Raw genomic sequence first — 17,642 nt, forward strand, 5'->3', positions numbered from 1 at the left:
GGCCGTGCAGTCTTCATTACAACCGCCCTTTGTCCCTTTTAATTTCCACGTTACACAAGGCGACAGTCGCTTCGCCAACCAAAGATCCGCGACTCAAAGGTCCGCAGGAGCTTCAATCAGTTTCCCGAGTGTTCTGAAAAGGATACTCGGGCTTTCTGTCTGCCGCGACTACTTGGCCCTCTAACGACCACCCCGAAAGAGGAGAGAGTCCTTTTGTCCTCGCGAGAGCGTAAAGAGGAGAGGAGCGGCATCGAGGACAGGACAGAACAGGATGCCTGGATGGTCCAGATCCCCGGAGGAGGATTCGTCTTTCTTGAAAGAGGAAGCGCGATCGACGCGTGTGCGGTGCTACGCGGGTCCTCGTGCTCGCGGCGCAGCTCGGTGGGCCCGCGGTGATCCTTTCACGTGCGACGGGGCCCAGAGAGGGCCGCGGAGTGGGGCAGAGGGGGGGCGAGCGAAGAGAGGGGCGAAGGAGAGAGGAAAGCGACAGTTGCGCGAAAAAAGGCCCAACGCTCCTTCACGGATGCGAACGCTGGAAAAAGGGTTGGTAAAAAACTGATCGGCCAGGATCTTAGATATAAAAAAAAGATTTGTCCCCCTCTCGGAGCGGGGTCCTCACGGTATCCTTTCCTGAGGGTAAGAACGCACGACGATCACGACGGGGGGACGCTGGTTTTTGCAGCTGGCCCCATCCCGAATTACAGACGAAAAGGATTCGGGGGTCCATTCTTGTTCCCTGGACGAATAAGCTCCAAAGGACCTGCGTCCATGCGCGATGCATCTGACCTGCTCCTTCCTACTCTTGCCCCCGATTCACGCGCAGGGGTTCGGGGCCTCCACTTATCGCTTCCTCCGGGCACCGAATTCTCTGCCCTCCCAGCCGACTCTGGACATCCATCCCTTTGTGTCGTGTGATTTTTTTCCTCCCCGTGTGCTGCATCCAGTGCGCGTTTCATGCGTGTCTTCTTCTTTCTAGCTGGCTTGTTGGCGATAGTTAGAGGATTGATGTATGGGCAGGCTTCGGTGGCAATTTGACATTTTTTGTTCTCACTTCTGGTTGTGGGATGAGGGATGTACAACGCTGCTCAAATGCCTTAGGGCAGACGCTGTCTTGCATAGACAGACTTGAAAAAGTTATTTTAAGTCGTTTATGCAAATGTGGAAATTTCTTGAAATAAAAATGGAAAATTATAGTAGCAAAAATGTGATAGATAAATCGATGAAAGGAAAATGTAAATATCTTTCTATCTTTTGGTAAAACTTGTAAGATATCGTAAGATTCTTCAATCGTAAAAAGTGTGAAATCAGATAATGTTCCTGCACATGTTCAACGATCACATAATTTCTTCCAGATTTGGAGCAAATACAGGGTGTATCTTACCATGTGGGACCCATTTCAACGGTGGACACAAAAACGATGAAAAAAGTTCATATACACAGATGCCCTATTTGACCTGGTCCCCGAGTTATAACCATTTTTGTACTCGAATAATTCTTAACGGCAAACAGAGATAGTGCAACTGATTCTGCTAAATGTTTGTATAATTCTTTGCAATTGAACTTGTGTTTCGCAATGGGAAATTAGCACGTTAACTTGCTGTAAATTTCTTTAGCAATCAATTGAGTGAATTATTGGAAGAAGTTTAAGTCACGTTTAGTAAATTTTTTGAGAAAATCTGCAACACGACGACTATAGGCTTGCAATCAGCGCGAAGGTAGCCATTTCGAACATATAAAGGTGCGGTTTACCAAAAAGGGTTATAACTCGGTAACAAAGTGAAATCGCGCACATGTTATGATACACCCTCTACATCACCTATCCTGAGACTTTTGTGCAAGGGTATAAGTTGTGGGGTTAAATTCGCTGTGTCTTGAATACAAAGTATAGAATTCTTAATGACATTTCCACACAGGCCAACGAAGAACCACGTGCACCATTTATACTTCTCCACACAATTCTCCAAAGAATCTTTTCCACCGCAAATTGCAACTCGGTCATGAAGCATCTCGATACTTCCCTCTCCGCAGTGCCTCGTTTCAAACCCAAAGCAGTCCATGCCCAGCCCTATTCCCATTACCCTGAAAGTACCCAGCGATGTGCACGTCAATTACCACCACTTGTCCATCTCTCGACGAGCCATTTTACATTCCCTACAGCCCCGCTGTCTTTGCCCACTTGAGCGACGAATATTTAACTGTCTTATCTTTTCGGTGGCGTGGCTGCCGAGCCTCTCGAACCGGATCGATCCGGTAACCGGGGAAAATCATAAGCTCGCGTCCTTTTCAGCGGGCCCATCGACCGGCTGACAAAGAATCTTTAATCAAACGCGGATAAAAGGTGCACCGTGGATACTCCTCCAGGACGAGACGAGGAGGAGATTCGGATCTCCCCGTTCGTATCCACCTTCGCGAGCGATTTTCTAGGTCATTCCTTTTGTGCGCCGGCTTGTTTCCCGCATTCACGAGACGTCCAACCGGCCGGGGAGGGCCCAGCGCGCGATCACCGGTCCTGTACAAAGTGCACGGGGGTGGAGAAAGCGCCCGACGGGATTATGTCACATGGTCTAGCACGCCGGGCCTCCTCGAAACGGGGATTCGTTTTCGTGGTTCGACGAGGATCGTGAAAGATAGGAAATTGCTCGGACAATTTTCTATGGGGGACCGATCTTCCGTTCGAAGGCGCGCGGGCCGTGAGACGTCCGATGGGATTACATGGCGCGAAAGGACATTGATCCTCGCCTCCTTTCTGCGACTCGGGGCCTTAAAAGCTCGCTGATTTCACGGGGCGGAGGAGCTGATTCGATGTCCCCCCTAATCACTGAACATTGGAAACTAAAGAGTCAACGAGTAGAGCTAAATCGTTCCGATGTTGTACGGGATTGGCGGATAGAGTTGTAAGACTGCTTGTACCAAGCGGCTTTTTATGAGGCGCTGGAGGTGAAACGGAGGTGCCAATTATACACCGCAGTTACGATTACGGCGACGGCTCTAATCAGCCGTCCTAGAGGCTGAAATCTCGCTCTTATCTCGCCCCGTCTCGAGGCTGTCGCGGCGAATTGGACCTCGCTGCGACATCATGGCCGAACCCGTGGCTGCCACTTCGCAAACACGCCGTTCAAACACGTGAATCACGCGCGATCGTCGGTCGAACGGAGCAGAGTCTAGGAACGGAGGCTGGTCGGGGTTGACGCGGGCGGGGGCGGAGGGAATTAATTCCAGGCCGAGGAACGTTCGTTGGAAATCTTGCTCGACCGTGGTCACGCAGAAGGTGGCGTCGCCGCGGCGAGATGGAGCAAACAATTGTACAAATACCGCCGTATTTCATGATAACACATGTACAAACAGCCTTACGTAAAGCTGGCAATTACGATAAAACTGGACGGGCGAGAGAAAACACGAGCGCACTTTTCGTGTACACACATGGGGGGCCGAGGGACGGGGACACCAGGCGTGGCTACGGCACCGTTCGAAACGCACGTGTCTTTTGGGTCATCGTTTTTTGGATGACTCGAGACTTTCGCCTGGCAACCGATCAGCACCCTGTTCCGTGGAGCCACGGGCAGCTCGCGGCGAGGGAGTGTGTTGGGCAGGGAGATCGCTGAGCGCCACTGCGGGAGGGAAAGCTGAGAAACGAGGGGGTTACTCGCAGTTTTTCAAGAGAGATTGTAGGTTGGATAAATGGTTTTGGTAGCTCGAGGACGCTGGGCGATGGTATCTGTGGTATTGCTTGGTTACCACGCAGCTTTGTGTCATCAGTTTGTGCAATGCCTGTTGGACTGGAGGAGTGAAAGAGTTGAGTGATGATAAGAAGATAGTTGCTAGTTTATTAGGTTTCTCAGCCAGGTGTCGAGGTCGCTTTTTTATATTGGAGAAGACGTTGGTGCTGTGTCTGCAAGTAGTGTGAGGGCAATTTGCGGAGACGATTATAAATGAAAAGTGCAAGGAGTTTATCAGAGTATATAGGTAGTTTCGAATTTTACGTCCACGTCTGTTGAGTTGCAAGAATTTTGTCTATGCTGTAAGATTCGAGATACAAAGAAACATTCAAAATCGAGGACCTTGCAGTAAGAGGGGTGCAGCTCCATCTTTACAAACTTCGAGTGAATTAGAAAAAGCCTGTTTTTTAAATTATTGCTTCGACTTGACATTCAAGAGAAAACACTAATTGAAAAATATATATTTTCACTTTCGTATTACGTCAGAACGTTACTTAATATCAACTGCCTTGGCCTATCCGGAATTCATCAAAACTAACGTCTATAAGACGTTCATAGGTTCAATATCCTTCAAGCATTTCCAATCTAAAACACTTGAACCCAAACTAATGAATACAGAATTGATAACTTCGATTCAGATCACCCCCTAGCTCTCCAAATTCCACCACATTCCCCCTACCCAGCTGGCATCCAAAGAAGCCCACTCAAGAAATCAACAAAATCAAGCCTCACGGAGTCCCGCGCGCCCCAACCATTCCCCTCTAACGAAACAAAACGAATTACCCCAGCGCAGCCCCTTCCAGCGGCCACCCTTATTACGCTCTCCAAAGCCGAATCCTGACACTCGTCGTCCCAGAAACGCAGGCAGGCGCGATCTGGCGCCGGAACCCGGAAGTTTCATTGCGCCGTCGAGCGGGGCATGCGCCGACCCGTATGTCAGGCATCTGCCGTATCGATCGAGCCGAAGGGCGAGGGACGGACGCAAGGGCGTGCGTGTCTAGGGCTGGCGCGACGTGCACGCGTGTGAACGGGCCCTTGGGCTCCGGGCTCCTGCGGCTAGGCAACCCAACTTACACGAGATTACGCGGAGCCAATAGCGTCGCAGGAGCGGCCGTCAAAGGCATATCGCAATGCGTGGTATGAGCCAGAGTCTCTAAAAGGGGATTAGAGCTCCTCGTATTCTCGGATATGTGCGCTCGCACACAGACACGCGTCGCCTCAGCTCGATGCCACCCACACGTGCGCGGTCCCCGGTGCACGCATATGTACGCGGCCGGGTATCGTGGCTCCGTACATATGCGAACCCGTGGGCACATACCCGCGAGTGTGGAGGTACATCCGCGTAAGCGGTGCAGGAAGTCTTGCCTCGCCCCGCGAACGTATCCTCCAAGACACGATCGAGAGGGTGGGAAGAGAGGACAGATCGACGGCGGGGATTCAGACCGCTGCGAGAGATACGTTTTTTCTTTCTTCTTGAAACACAAAGCGAAGATCTGTGGCTCGGCACGTGGTTCGACCTATGTATACATATAGTCAATGCGGCTGCTGAGATTCAAGCTTTCTCAGGTGTACCACCCTACTGATGTATTCCAATTAGCATCCTTGGTTAATAGAAACAGCCAGAAGGAGGCATAGATAAGTACTCCTCCCAGAGGAACCACCACTAAGAGAGGCTAACTACCAACTACATCTACTTTCGCGAGTACAGGTCTCCCCAAATTCTCCAATTCATTGCTCGCGACACCCTGTCCCGGAATCTTGGACGACCAAACTCTTTCCCAGCCCTGCTCGTTATTTTCCCCAATAATTCCGCCCTGGGACTTAACAAACACACCACGCGCCTTCGACGGGGGGTGTCTTCCACGTCTCAAGGGGGTCTTCCTGCTGAATGCGCACAGTTGCTCAAAGGCCGGCTTCTCGACGACGCTGAAAGGGCCGCGAAGAAGGGCACTCCTTTCGCGATTATCGAGGAGGCCGGGGTGGTGGCCGAAATCTGTCGCTCCGGAGGGGAGGCGGACACCAGCGTCGGGCGGGAATTTATTGTCCCGGCGAGCGGCTGGTTTTCTTTAAATGGAAAACTGCGCGGCCACCGCGGGGAAAACTTCGCCGGCGAAGTTCGCCCCGCGAAAGTTCGCTCGTCGAACGAAACTCCTCCGCTTGGAAATAGGGGTTGGGGGGTTGGTTTTCAAAGTCGTCGACTTTCACCGTCGCCAATTATCCCGGCCACTTTCGATTTTTCCGTCGGTTCGTAAACTCCAACCGCCGCTTAATTTGAATAAATTTCTAAGCGAAGTGCCCTCCCTCTCAGGTTCCCTGCCGCCTCCCGCTTCGTTCTACTTCCGCGGCGTCCCCGCCCCTCCTTCCGTTCGCTGCAGCCCTTTCTCGCGACCCTTGTCTCTCTCCGCGTGCCGTCGTAAATCGCGAGTTCACTTTCCACGCTTTTCACCCAGTTGGCGCGACGCCAGCGCGCTGGAAAAGGAGCGAGAGGCGGGTTAAAAAAGAGGAGGACGAGCCGGGAAGGAGCTGGCCGAGGAACTTTGCTCCGCTGTGCCGCGAAACTTCCCCTTTAAGATGCCGCTCGTCGCCGGTGCGCCGATTGTCGTCGCGCCCCGAGACCTACCCTCCAATTATTTCCGATTTCCTTTCTTCCGCGGACGGAACGGGGGCGGCGAATTAGTCCCGGGCGCGATAAATAAACGCCGCTTGCGATGCGCGAGTTAGGAAACGGATACACCGGGACGCCCCTAGGAATTGCTCGTTTGTGCGATTGTTAAGTTTGGGCGGGTATCAGAAGAGGATCGCAGGGGTTGGACTGAAGATAGCCTGCTTAGGAGTGGTGCGATCTTTGAACATGGAATTATTTATAAGCTCTGGTATATTATCGAGCCTTCCCTTCTTTATCGATATTACACCCTATATTTCCCAATTCTCGATTCTTGCATAATTCAAGGCTTGTAATTTGTTATTCGATACTCTCCCTCTTTTCCTCCCTTCAGAGTTCGTGGAACTTAGCATGCACGCTCGCAATCCTCTGAAATATTGTTCAAGTAGCTTCGTCAAAGCTCAGGCAATCAGTAGTCTCAATCTGAGCGCGGGGTTCGGAAAAAATGGCACGGGCTACCTGGACAAAGGACTGGTTGAGGGCACGTGCGAGCAGGGTGAAAGGGGGTAGGTCAGCTTGATGTCCAGTTCGTCGAGTGGTGGACCTGCGCGTTCAGCTCGTATTGCGATCATATGGCAGGGACTGGAAGCCGATTGGAGCAGCCAGTTTCGTCTGGGCGGGTTCTAAGCCGGTTTAGGGGCAGTTTACGCGCGGAACCACCCTCCTGGTTTGACCATAGAGGGCGAGCAAGGCTTGACCCAGGGTCAGGTGTCTTCTGTGACGCGATGTTCGTCGTGACGCCTTTTGGCGCGTGGCCTTCCTGTCCAGTCAGGTGATCGCAGATAATTCATTGACGAAAACCATGACTAACTTGCCAGCTTTCTTTGTTTGGTAAATCGCTGAGGCTTCGGCGATCGACGCCGAGGGATTGGAGTTCGAGAAGTCTTTAAGGAGCCCACATTGATTTGGATATTATCGGAAATAATGATTCTAATATTCAGAAATTTATTGAATACTATGCTTTAGGGTGTTTCAATTTTCCAAAGGTGTTACTTTCATGTAACTTTGCTCGCTCCCTTGGTTCTATTCATCTAAGTGATGTGTATGCCAAATTTTAGACAAATTTAATAATATTTAGGGGTTGCACGGTTTTATCACTAGGGTGGTTCTTGTACGGCAGTAACACTTTGACTTTGGAATACGATTACGCAGGAACTGTTACATTTACAACAAAAACTCTTATACGGAAATGTTACTTATTTATCTGACATCATTGAGTCACAACAGTTCCCATGTATGTCAAGTAATATCCGTGTTATTAATAAAAAATGAGAAGCGGAGTGTTATAGCCCTATCGTTACAGTGTAAAGTGTTGCAACCGTCTCTGACCCCGGGTCGGTTGTAACACTGCATGGATTCAATGCAAATTACAGATTAAAATGTGGATGGGTGTGTGTATTCCAAATTTAATTGTTTATCATATATCTAAAATTGGTGTTAATATCCATTATATATGTTTTGAGATATTAGCGTGTTACATTCGTCCCCCTGTTACTACCTCTACATATTTTCGCTCTTTTCAGGTTTTAAAAACGTGGGTAACATAATAAGGTACAGAATTTTTATAGGTGTGAACAATAATAATAATAATAAAATGTAAATTTATCTAAGTCTAAGTCTTCTTTGAAGTTTAGTTTCTTTCTTAAGGACTTGAGAATAAAAATAATTATCATTGGAAATCATGTTTCCTTAGCCCACTGCATATTATTTAGTGTGCAAAGTGTGCAACCTCTAAATATTACTCAATCTTCCTAAAATTTGTCAGATATTCTTTTTATATTAATAGGAACCAGGGCACGAGCAAAGTAGAGAAAAAAATGTAATTTTTTAATTTTACCCCTATAATATGAAACACCCTACTATGCTTCATTAATTAGTGAAGGGATTCAGAAGACACGACGCAGAATTAATCTTCAGGATTCTGTTCCGAGAGTTTGTCCTTTGACTTTAGTAATGGACAGGGCTACTTTTCACTGCTTCTCTTTGTGAAATTTCGTTTCATTTTCATCTCCTATGGAGCGAACCTCCAGTTGACTTTGAAATCATTCTAAAACATACACTCTAACATATCTGGATCCCTGAGGATGTATTTAAGACCCATGTGTTTCAAAAGCAGAAGTTTAAATCCCCAACCCGAAGTAAGTGAAATAAGCCTCATAAGCCCCAGACCATTCTCCACCCACACCTATTTAGAACGCATTCTTGCTTGAGATGATATCTTCCCTATCCCGTGTCCGTTTAAACACCCACAACTTTTTCCCCCTCGTTCACTCTGCCCCGCTATCTTCGGCTCGGCCAACAATGGGCACCGAACGAAGATATCGACGCGAAAGGAGGCAGGAATTGTTTCGTGCCTCGCGAGTGAAACCAGATGACGGCTAACGCATCGGGGAGAAAAAAACGACGACGATTTTCCCAGCCGTGGAGCAGGGCAGGGTGGAGGGTGGTCGTGTGACACACGAGCCACCCCTGCGAATGGCCGAGCGAAGCCCGGCCGCCAAACAATCGATATATGCGTTCAAAATGGCCGCCAGAAACGCCACCCACCCTACTATATCCCTCTACATCCCACCCCACGTAACCACCATCCTCACCCCACCCACACCCTCACGGTCTCTCTACATCCCTCTCACGTATGCCCCCGAAGCTCTTTAACTTCAGGACCCAGCCACTGACTGCCAACCAGGCAATACTACTCTTGCTCACCCTCTTTGTCTTTCCACCCTTCCGCCCTCTCCGTCCCTCCCGATCCTCGTGTACGCGTGCACACATCGCTTCTCCGGTCCTCTTTTTATTTTCGAAGGGACGACGTCTCTTGAAAATATAACGCACCGAGAACCGCGGGATTTATCGGAACACGTGAAGTGCGCGTGAATCGCGCGAGGGCTCCACCCGCGGCGCAATGCCAAGGGTAAACACGCGCGAGTGATAATTTTCTTTTCGCTCCGTCGAGTGGCCTCGTTGACGCGGGGGCAGGGAAGGGCTGCCGCGTCTGCGAGCGGAACGCGCGATCCCGCGCGTGAAGATTCACCGGGAATCGGGGGCAAAGGGCTCGCGACGCGGGCACAGGGAGATCGAGGGATTACTGGCGCTCATAGATCACCGAAACGCCCGCGGAATACCGAAACGCACGGCGTCGTGGAGATCCTCCGAGCGTGCCGGCGCCAGGAGCTGAGGGAAAATGGGGGTTGGATTTGGGACGCTCGCCACCCTTTGACGTCGTTCGATATTTACAAGGAAAATACCATCCAGAATTACACCATAAGCGGCTGCGATTGGTACGAGCCTGAGCTAATCGAGCTGATTGCTTCCGTATCGAGGCGGATGGGGTTGATACGGGAGAAGGAAGATGGTGCCTGCTCGCGGGACGGTTGCCAGCGCGAAAAGTATTTCTCGGTCTCCTCTGATTCTTGAGAGCGACGGGGAGGAAGCAAGAGGACAAAGAGATGAGATCGGGATGGGTGGGAGCGAGAAGGAGGCTAGTGGGTTTATTAAAATATAATGGCGTTATCAGGAGTGGCGAGAGAACGAAGGGAGAGGCGTCAGCTTTAAGAGGGAAGTTTTCTTAAGTGTTCTTAATTAGAAGGGACCTGTTGCTTCGGAAAAAACCGGGTCACGGCCGTAGACACGCCGACGACGACGACGACCCTCCCCCCTCTTACGCTCCCCGCCTCTGTTACTCTTCCGCGACGCCCCCTCAGACGCTGCAGACTCCCACGCCGCTCCAGACTTGTAAGAGTCATTATTTTCTTCTTATTCTCCTTCCTGTTCGCGCCACGCTCTTCCTTCTTGGTAGCTCCGGTTTCTTCGCGTTTCACCCCGCCATCCCCCACCACCGCCACCCCTGGACGAGGCTCGTTCTTCTTCTCCTTCTTTCGTTGCAGCGTCGCCTAGCTGTTACCCCCGCAGGTACTACAAACGCTTCATAGAATATTTAGCAGGTCACACTTCTCGGTTGTTGCTGAACGCCGTCGATTTAAAGAGCGTCGAGTGAAGGAGGCCTTTGCAACCAGCCGTCGGGGTAGTCGACTAAGGGTCGTTCGCGATACGGGGATGTTGAAATTGCTGAGATTCTTCCGCGCGTATGCTTGTTGCGAATCTTTACTGTGCTTTTTTAGTGGATAGGGGAGTGTTGCCTAAATTGTAAATCAGATGTTTTATGTTATTTTTTTTGTAGATTCCACGAATTTGTACGTATGGTAATATTGGAATTATTGGCCCATTCAAGTGGGTCAGGACTTTATATGCCAGTGATCCTTCTCCAGGGACAGTTTTGTAAAAAGCGAATTCTGAGCTTGGTTTGTTTTCAAAGTAAACATTGGAGGGTAGGGTGGTGCTTAAAATCCAATTTTTAAAATATTGCTGGGGTATCCTTACAGTTTAATCTCTATATATATATACTGAGAACTGGGCCTCGTTAAAATTGTATTACATTTCATAATATTTTGGAGGTTGCTACCCGCTTATTAAGGGGGGATTCTCGTCTAACAGCCCCCGAACTAACTGATATTTAAGATTTTTTTGTTGAAAAAAAAAAACAGTTGGTCATATTGGATTAACCTTTTTTGGGATATAAGGAGGCATCTACTTTGTGATGGTATTCCAATGTTAAGTAAATGTGGTTAAAAAATATAATACGTCGAGCAGAAAATTGCATTTTTCTCTTAAAAACACAAAATTCAATGCCCGGTAGCAACCCTTTATAAGAAACTGAAAAAATCAAATAAATACCACATTATTTACTCATCAGGGTGGGCACATTGACACGGAGCTCCGTGAAAAAATACAAGAAGAATTTTTTAGTGTCAAATAAGCACCACCTTACTGAAGGGCTTTGATAGAATACTTTCGATGCTTTCCAGGAAATATCCACGCGAAAATATGAAAGAACTATGAACAGGGTGCAAATCTGTCGACGTGAAAACACGCCGACGTCGCAAGTGTTAACTGTTATAATTATCTACCCTCACACCATTTTGTTAATCTTCTTACTTTACACTGAATTCTTCTTAACGTCTACTCAGCACTTGAGTTGATGTTTAAAAGAAAACCTAGTCACCTCCCTTCAATCACAAAACTATCCATTTTGCCGGCTTAAAGGAACTAAATAGAAAACCCTTCGACACAATTAACCCAAATACTACCGCGGGGTAACGTGAACGCGACGGGATCGCTCCCAAAATTCGAGTCTCCCTCGAAACGGGCCCCACCCCCGTGCGAGCAGCGCTCCTTAAGCAGGGAGGGGTGGCGGCAAGAAGAACGGTAACGGTGAGCTGAAACTCTCAGGGGGCGAGAAATACGGATCGAAGCTTCCGTGCATCTGCCGTCGTCGCTTCCGCTCCAGTTTCGCATCGAAACAGCGAGTATCGACGGCGTATCGCGACCTGGCCAACGGAAAAAAAGAGAATGCAAATTCTTTCCCTTCTTTCCTCCGTTTTTGTTCCTCCTCTCCTTCAGTCGGCGACCCCAATAACTTGCTCGCGACGGTTATTCGTCGCTGGGAGTGACAGAAAGAGAGAGACAGAGAGAGAGAGATAGACAGAGAGAGAGGGAGAGAGAAACAGGGGAGAGGGCGAAAGGGGTGGGAAGAGGAGCGAGAGGAGCCTCCGTCAAATAAATTTGAATATCGATGCCCATTGAATCCGATCGAAGGGTTCGGCAGAAGTCTCCTTTCACGGGCGAAAGGGTTGCGATTTGAATATTCTCGTCGGGGTAACTAGATGGCAGATCCTTGGTAGGGGGACAGGGGGTCCCCCCACCCTCCCGTTCCTTCGCCCCTTTGCTTTTTTCTCCTATTTGTATACTTCGCGAGTCGCATTGTGCCCGCGAGGAAAACCCAACACCCAGCCACCAGCCCCGGGGCCATTCTGTTCCATTATTAAAGTAATCAGCGTCATTGTGACGGGTGTTCGGTTTTGACTAATACATTATGGGAGGGGCGGGCACGATCGGCAGGTAACCGTTTCGCCTTGGATATCGAAGATCGAACCGTTCCACGTTCACTGGGACAAGCTACCATCTACCTGACCCCATTTCTCTGCCTGGAAGGGAATTTTTTCGAGCACCGCCGAAGCGGTTTTGGTAAATCGCGAAGCCTGCTTCTGTTTTCGCTGCTGTCGGACTCTCGGGATTCTCTGGTGGAAGCTTTGGGCTTTTGGAAAAGTCAATTGAGCTCGAGGGGCTGAGTAATCGTAGATTTCTGCCAATTTCGGGGGGTAGTGGAATGAGGGGTAGTAGAAGCTTTCAAAATGTCAAGATTTTGCAGATTTATTTGATGTTAACCTGTCCCTTTGGGGAGACTCATTTGTTCTTATTTTTATGGCAAATGGCAGCAGGTTATAAGGTTTACATTTTTCAAGACCTGGATAAAATTATGTGTTTGGGGTGGCGGCAAGGCAAGTGTCGCAATTTAATTGGCAGGCAATGAAGAACCTTTAGTTTTGTGAGGAATGCTTGAACAGTTTTAAGCATAGTGACTGAGATTATTTTTAAACAATGCTGTTAAACATTATTATGTATTATTTTGATATATTAGTGTTGTAGGGCCTTATCTTTTTCATTCGAAGCAGCACATCGGATTTTATTGTGTTAATTAACATGATGGTAAATGACAAAATCGTTTGTCTTCGGCTCAAGCTGTTCCAACTTCTTAGTCTTCTCTTTCAAGCATCAATTCAGTATCGAAGTTCAATCAGTAAATCGAGTGTAGAGCTCGTGGTCGTTAATTTTAATTCCAATAATGTGGGCTCCATGCGTTCAACAAATCTGTAAATGCGACACGGACTACTGAGAATATAAATAAACTGTATTTATTTATTTCATTTGTTGCTTCGTTTATCAGTTTCACCGAATGCTTTGCTTATTAATACAAAATATTAATATACATAGAAATAATAGACACTACAGTCAGTACATTTTTTAATTCCAAGCATATTAATTTTTTCGAACGATGCACTCAGCAGTTATTAGTAAAACATGGCAAGAAGTCATTGAAAAAGAGGGAAACCACATTAATGATTAAACCGATTTCGTTGTATATTTTTCTTCGTTATAATGTTCAAACAGAACTATGCAAAAACAACTGAAATAACCTCAGGCAAATATGTCTATGTAACAACATCTATCAAGTAAATTTTATTCTAAAAAAGTCTTCTATCTCGTTTTACTTTAATATGAGGCACAAGTGCAAATAATCTAGGTGCATACATGTGTCTATATACATTTTACTTATTCTTTCTTAAGTTTGAGAAGGCAAGTGCTATGGCAACGCATTTGAACTCAACACTAAGTGCATATATTCCAAAAGCTCTCAACCATTTCCAACTAACAGTCACAAGTCTTCATTAAATCCCGATGTAAATCCCCCCGGGCCATTGTCGCGAATCTTTCGAATCTGTAACAGAATCGTTTCCCACTAGGCCCAGCTACCTGAGCCCGTGAAACTAGCCCGGGCGGGGCATTTATTAAAAGTTCCAGCGAACTGCGCATTCGAGGACGCGGCTGACGGGCCCGGGTTAAAAAGAACGATTCGAGGGCCGAGCGGCCTGAAGTGCTCTCGACGCGATGCAGGCTATCTCCAAATCGCGGCACCCATCGAGTGCCCTCGAAGATAAGAATCAAAATTCTATGCGCGGAGGCAAAGGTGCGAAGCCCCGCGCACGCATGGCTGACCGTATTGTTCGCCCTCTGACGTCTTAACTAAGTCCTAGGCGGAGGAACGGTATGAAAAAACCGGGGCCTGGCCCAGTTTAGAAGCTCCTCTGCCCCGCCACCGGTCAGGGAGATCGCGATTTTCCGCATCTGTCGCGTGGATGGACGCCGGATGAAAAGAGGTGTCCCTCGCGGTGAAACGAGTTAATACGATTGCCACGGTGCCCCTGGACGACCGTAACCCGTCGAGGCCTCTCGATGGAGGGGCCCCGATCTGATTCGCGATAAGGCCAGAAGTGGCATTTCATTTGCGCGGGCCGTGAACGCTGATGAGCGACTCGATTCATGCGGGCAATGGCCACGAGTGGCGCAAAGACCCGATATTGTTGGCGGAGTGAATGGTCGGAGTTTTTGGAGACTCCAGTGGAGACCGTGGCTCGTGGACTCGGTGAACGAACGATTTCGATGGTTGCGCTTTTTTTGACAGCCGTGGGGTGAGATCGGGTTTAACGTGCGACGATGGTCGAAGAAGAAAAGTCAGAATATCGCAGCAGCGGCAGATTAGTTTTAGAGAAGTTGTGAGATGATGGAACTTGAAGATAACAATATTTCTTCTTTAGAATCACTCATGTTTAAATGGTTCGTCTTTGCGAAACCTTAAACGACTGAAACTGTACTATTAGGGTGGAGCTTAAAAGTTAAAAAAACACATTAAATGTTTTTTATAAGTGTTACCACCCTGATTTGTTCCTTTAGATATGCAAACACTATGCAAAATCATTGGACAATGCATTCTTATGTTTAGGGGTAGCTCAAGTGAGCGAAAAGTTATAGAAATTCTTATTTTAATGTATCCGTTTACATTTACATTTATATTTGTTAAATTTATTGCTCACAGAAGCTCTGACATCAGGCAGTGCTTGGTTCCTGCTGTCAGGGTACAATCTACTGATTGTTTTACTTAATTATACGTCAGACGGGGCACAATGGTACCATTTCACAGGCACCATTTTTCTTAATGAACAAATACATGCATTTGAAATAATTTCTACTGTCCCATGCCCTTCCATATAATTATCACGTACATTGAAAGTGTCACCGTCCTTCGCTACCCCTAAATATAGATCAATAAAATTGTGCTCATATTCTGCTCGATTTTATTTTTTATAAAAAGGAACAAATTGACATGGTAAGGAGATCATATTTTCATGGTTGAAAAGTAAGCTCCACCGTGCTGTACTATTTCCACAGCTCCGCTATATAAACACACCAATAAAATACATTTTCAAGCAACTTTCATCGCCGTCTGATCGACGCACCTATAATTTCTATCGCAGCTCCACCGTAAACCTACCCTAAGGAGTTTTATTTCGTAGTTGTAATTATAACACCTCGTATAAAAATCGGATTTACATTCGCAATAACTTGCATGCTTGAATATACTTTACACCATCCCGACACATAGGTCCTACACCCCTTTCGAACATCCCAATTGAAGAAACAGTTACACAAGTAGAGTACAATTAGAGTACACTGGCGCGGCTTCCAGTGTCGGCCATCGACCCCCGAAACGTTCGCTTCCGATTCTATCCACCACCGCAAAGCGTGTCCCTTTTCTGCCGATGTGTCTCGTTAATCCTCGATGATTGCCCATCGATCGACCTGTCAGTCTCGCCGAGAACTCCATCGGCCCGGGCCCGGAAGTCGACAGCGGAGAAAAGCGGAGCATCGAATCGGATTTTTTACGGCGGATAACGAGACTCTCGGTGGTCGAGATCGGCTGCCTGGTCGATCATTAATAATCGTCGACGGATAGCCGTGGATCTCCGTATGAAAATCACATTACGATAAGCAATAGTTGTCACGGCCACTGGCCCCCGAGCCGTTTCGACCCTCCCCGCTGCCGCGGCACGGCGATTCAGGTAGCCAACGTCGCCGACTATGGTCCACGGTCGTTTTCCATACGCGTATGGGGGGCCCCACCTGGGCCCCCGTGCGTGTGCGTTCGCCGCGTGTGCGTGCACGCTCGTATCAGGGTAGGAGACGCACATGGGACCCCATAGAATATGCATGTGTTTTGTATTCAGGAATATGTTAACCCTTTCGCTTAGTCTTTCGATTGGCACCACGGAGGCAACACCTCTGACACGCTCACTTCGTTTGCCACGCTCTGCGACCGAGTTTCCTGTGATTCCGCAGCAGATCCGTGGACTCGGCGATGGGAACCATGGGGGTGGATGGACCTGAAGCTTCCTCGATGCTTGGAGACTCGAGGTTGGTGATTGTTTCGCTTCCTCTTTGACGTTGTAGTGGTGTAGTTAACGGATTTATGGGGAGATGTACTTCGACTGCTTTCTTTGTGGGTTAGTTTCTTATTAAATTGATTTCGCGGATACCTGAGACTGTTTGGAGGCAGATGGTGCATTTCTAAATACTTCCTGTACGAAGTATTTGTATCTTTCTCTTTGGGATACTGAATATTATGTTGTTAGGACGTTATGTATTTTTAGTTTTATATATATTATTTTAATCGTCACTTCTTCTACCTTTTCCCTCTCAATCTCGTAATATGTTTCAGTGGAAATGATTAATCTCGAAATTGCTCGAATTTCTTTTTGCCCTTATGCAATAGTATCTCAGTGGCCTGTATTTTGCTTGGAAATGTAAAACACAGTCCTCGCGAATTCTCCCCGCGATCAAGGACCGAATCGTCGCAAGCAAATCAAACCTCCTCCCCGCCCGCCTCTCGACAAAGGAATTTAATTTTTTCTTCGCCCTCATTTTCGCATTTTAACGGCGAGTTGTACCCCGCCGGGGAATATTTCCATCGCGTTATGCGCGCCGTAGATTTGGAATAATGCAAAAGTAATATCGGGCTCGGAGCATCGTGTTATGGCAGCCTTAAAATATGATCGACGGGAAAATGGAGCGATAAACTTCTCATTGAGTCGGCCGTCGTTAGGGGATGTTCGAATACGCCCGTTTCGCGCGTTTTATTCCGTCGTGCAGGCGGCGGGAATAAAACTATTTGTCGCTGCGGCGTGGAGCGCGGGATCCGCGCGGAGAACTAGGTTTATCGCGCAGCCGACGTCGATTCCCGCGTTTCACCACTCATTCTTGCACGTGAAAATATTTTCCGTTGGTCGGCACTCGGTGGGAATATAACTTGAGTGGTACGTTAGAGCAATTTCTGTTAAGATTTGTCGCATAGCTCAGTAATAAAGGGTTGTAAAGGATGACAAATATTCAAACTGGTTAGGAAAATGTTTTGTTTGACTTTTTGGGAACATGGTGTTAAGGCGTGAATGCTTTGGAGGTTTACTCGAAGTCAGACAATCTTAGCACTAGAACTGCTGACAATTAATGTAGATCTAATTCTACTAGACCAGTCAAAATGGCTGGTTATTTATAAAAGGCGCTATGCAAAGAAAATAAACTTTTATTCATATTTTTTAAATTTATATTCTTAAAAATATATACATATTTATACTACTTTGAAATACACCTTCTTCGTATTTAAAAATGGTAAATTTGGTATCAAATTTAAAGCCAGTAAAAACTGTCGTTGAAAAACATTTTAAGTTACATTCTGATGCAGTTAAACTTGAATTATA

The 17,642-nt window shown here is 47.6% G+C and overlaps 1 long non-coding RNA gene across 5 annotated transcripts in view; it reads left to right on the plus strand.

Annotated features, from left to right (window-relative positions):
• LOC143377605 (uncharacterized) overlaps nt 1–17,642 on the plus strand; it is a 128,052-nt gene that overhangs the window by 46,482 nt on the left and 63,928 nt on the right. The window contains exon 1 of one of the 5 annotated variants that reach the window (XR_013087366.1): nt 16,190–16,302. The exons of the other annotated variants lie outside the window; for them this stretch is intronic. This is a non-coding gene — a long non-coding RNA (uncharacterized LOC143377605). Of the gene's footprint in view, nt 1–16,189; nt 16,303–17,642 lie in introns of those variants that run through there. 5 annotated transcript variants of the gene reach the window in all.

Source organism: Andrena cerasifolii, chromosome 16 (assembly GCF_050908995.1).
Source record: "Andrena cerasifolii isolate SP2316 chromosome 16, iyAndCera1_principal, whole genome shotgun sequence".
In the NCBI taxonomy this organism is placed as follows: Eukaryota; Metazoa; Arthropoda; class Insecta; order Hymenoptera; family Andrenidae; genus Andrena; species Andrena cerasifolii.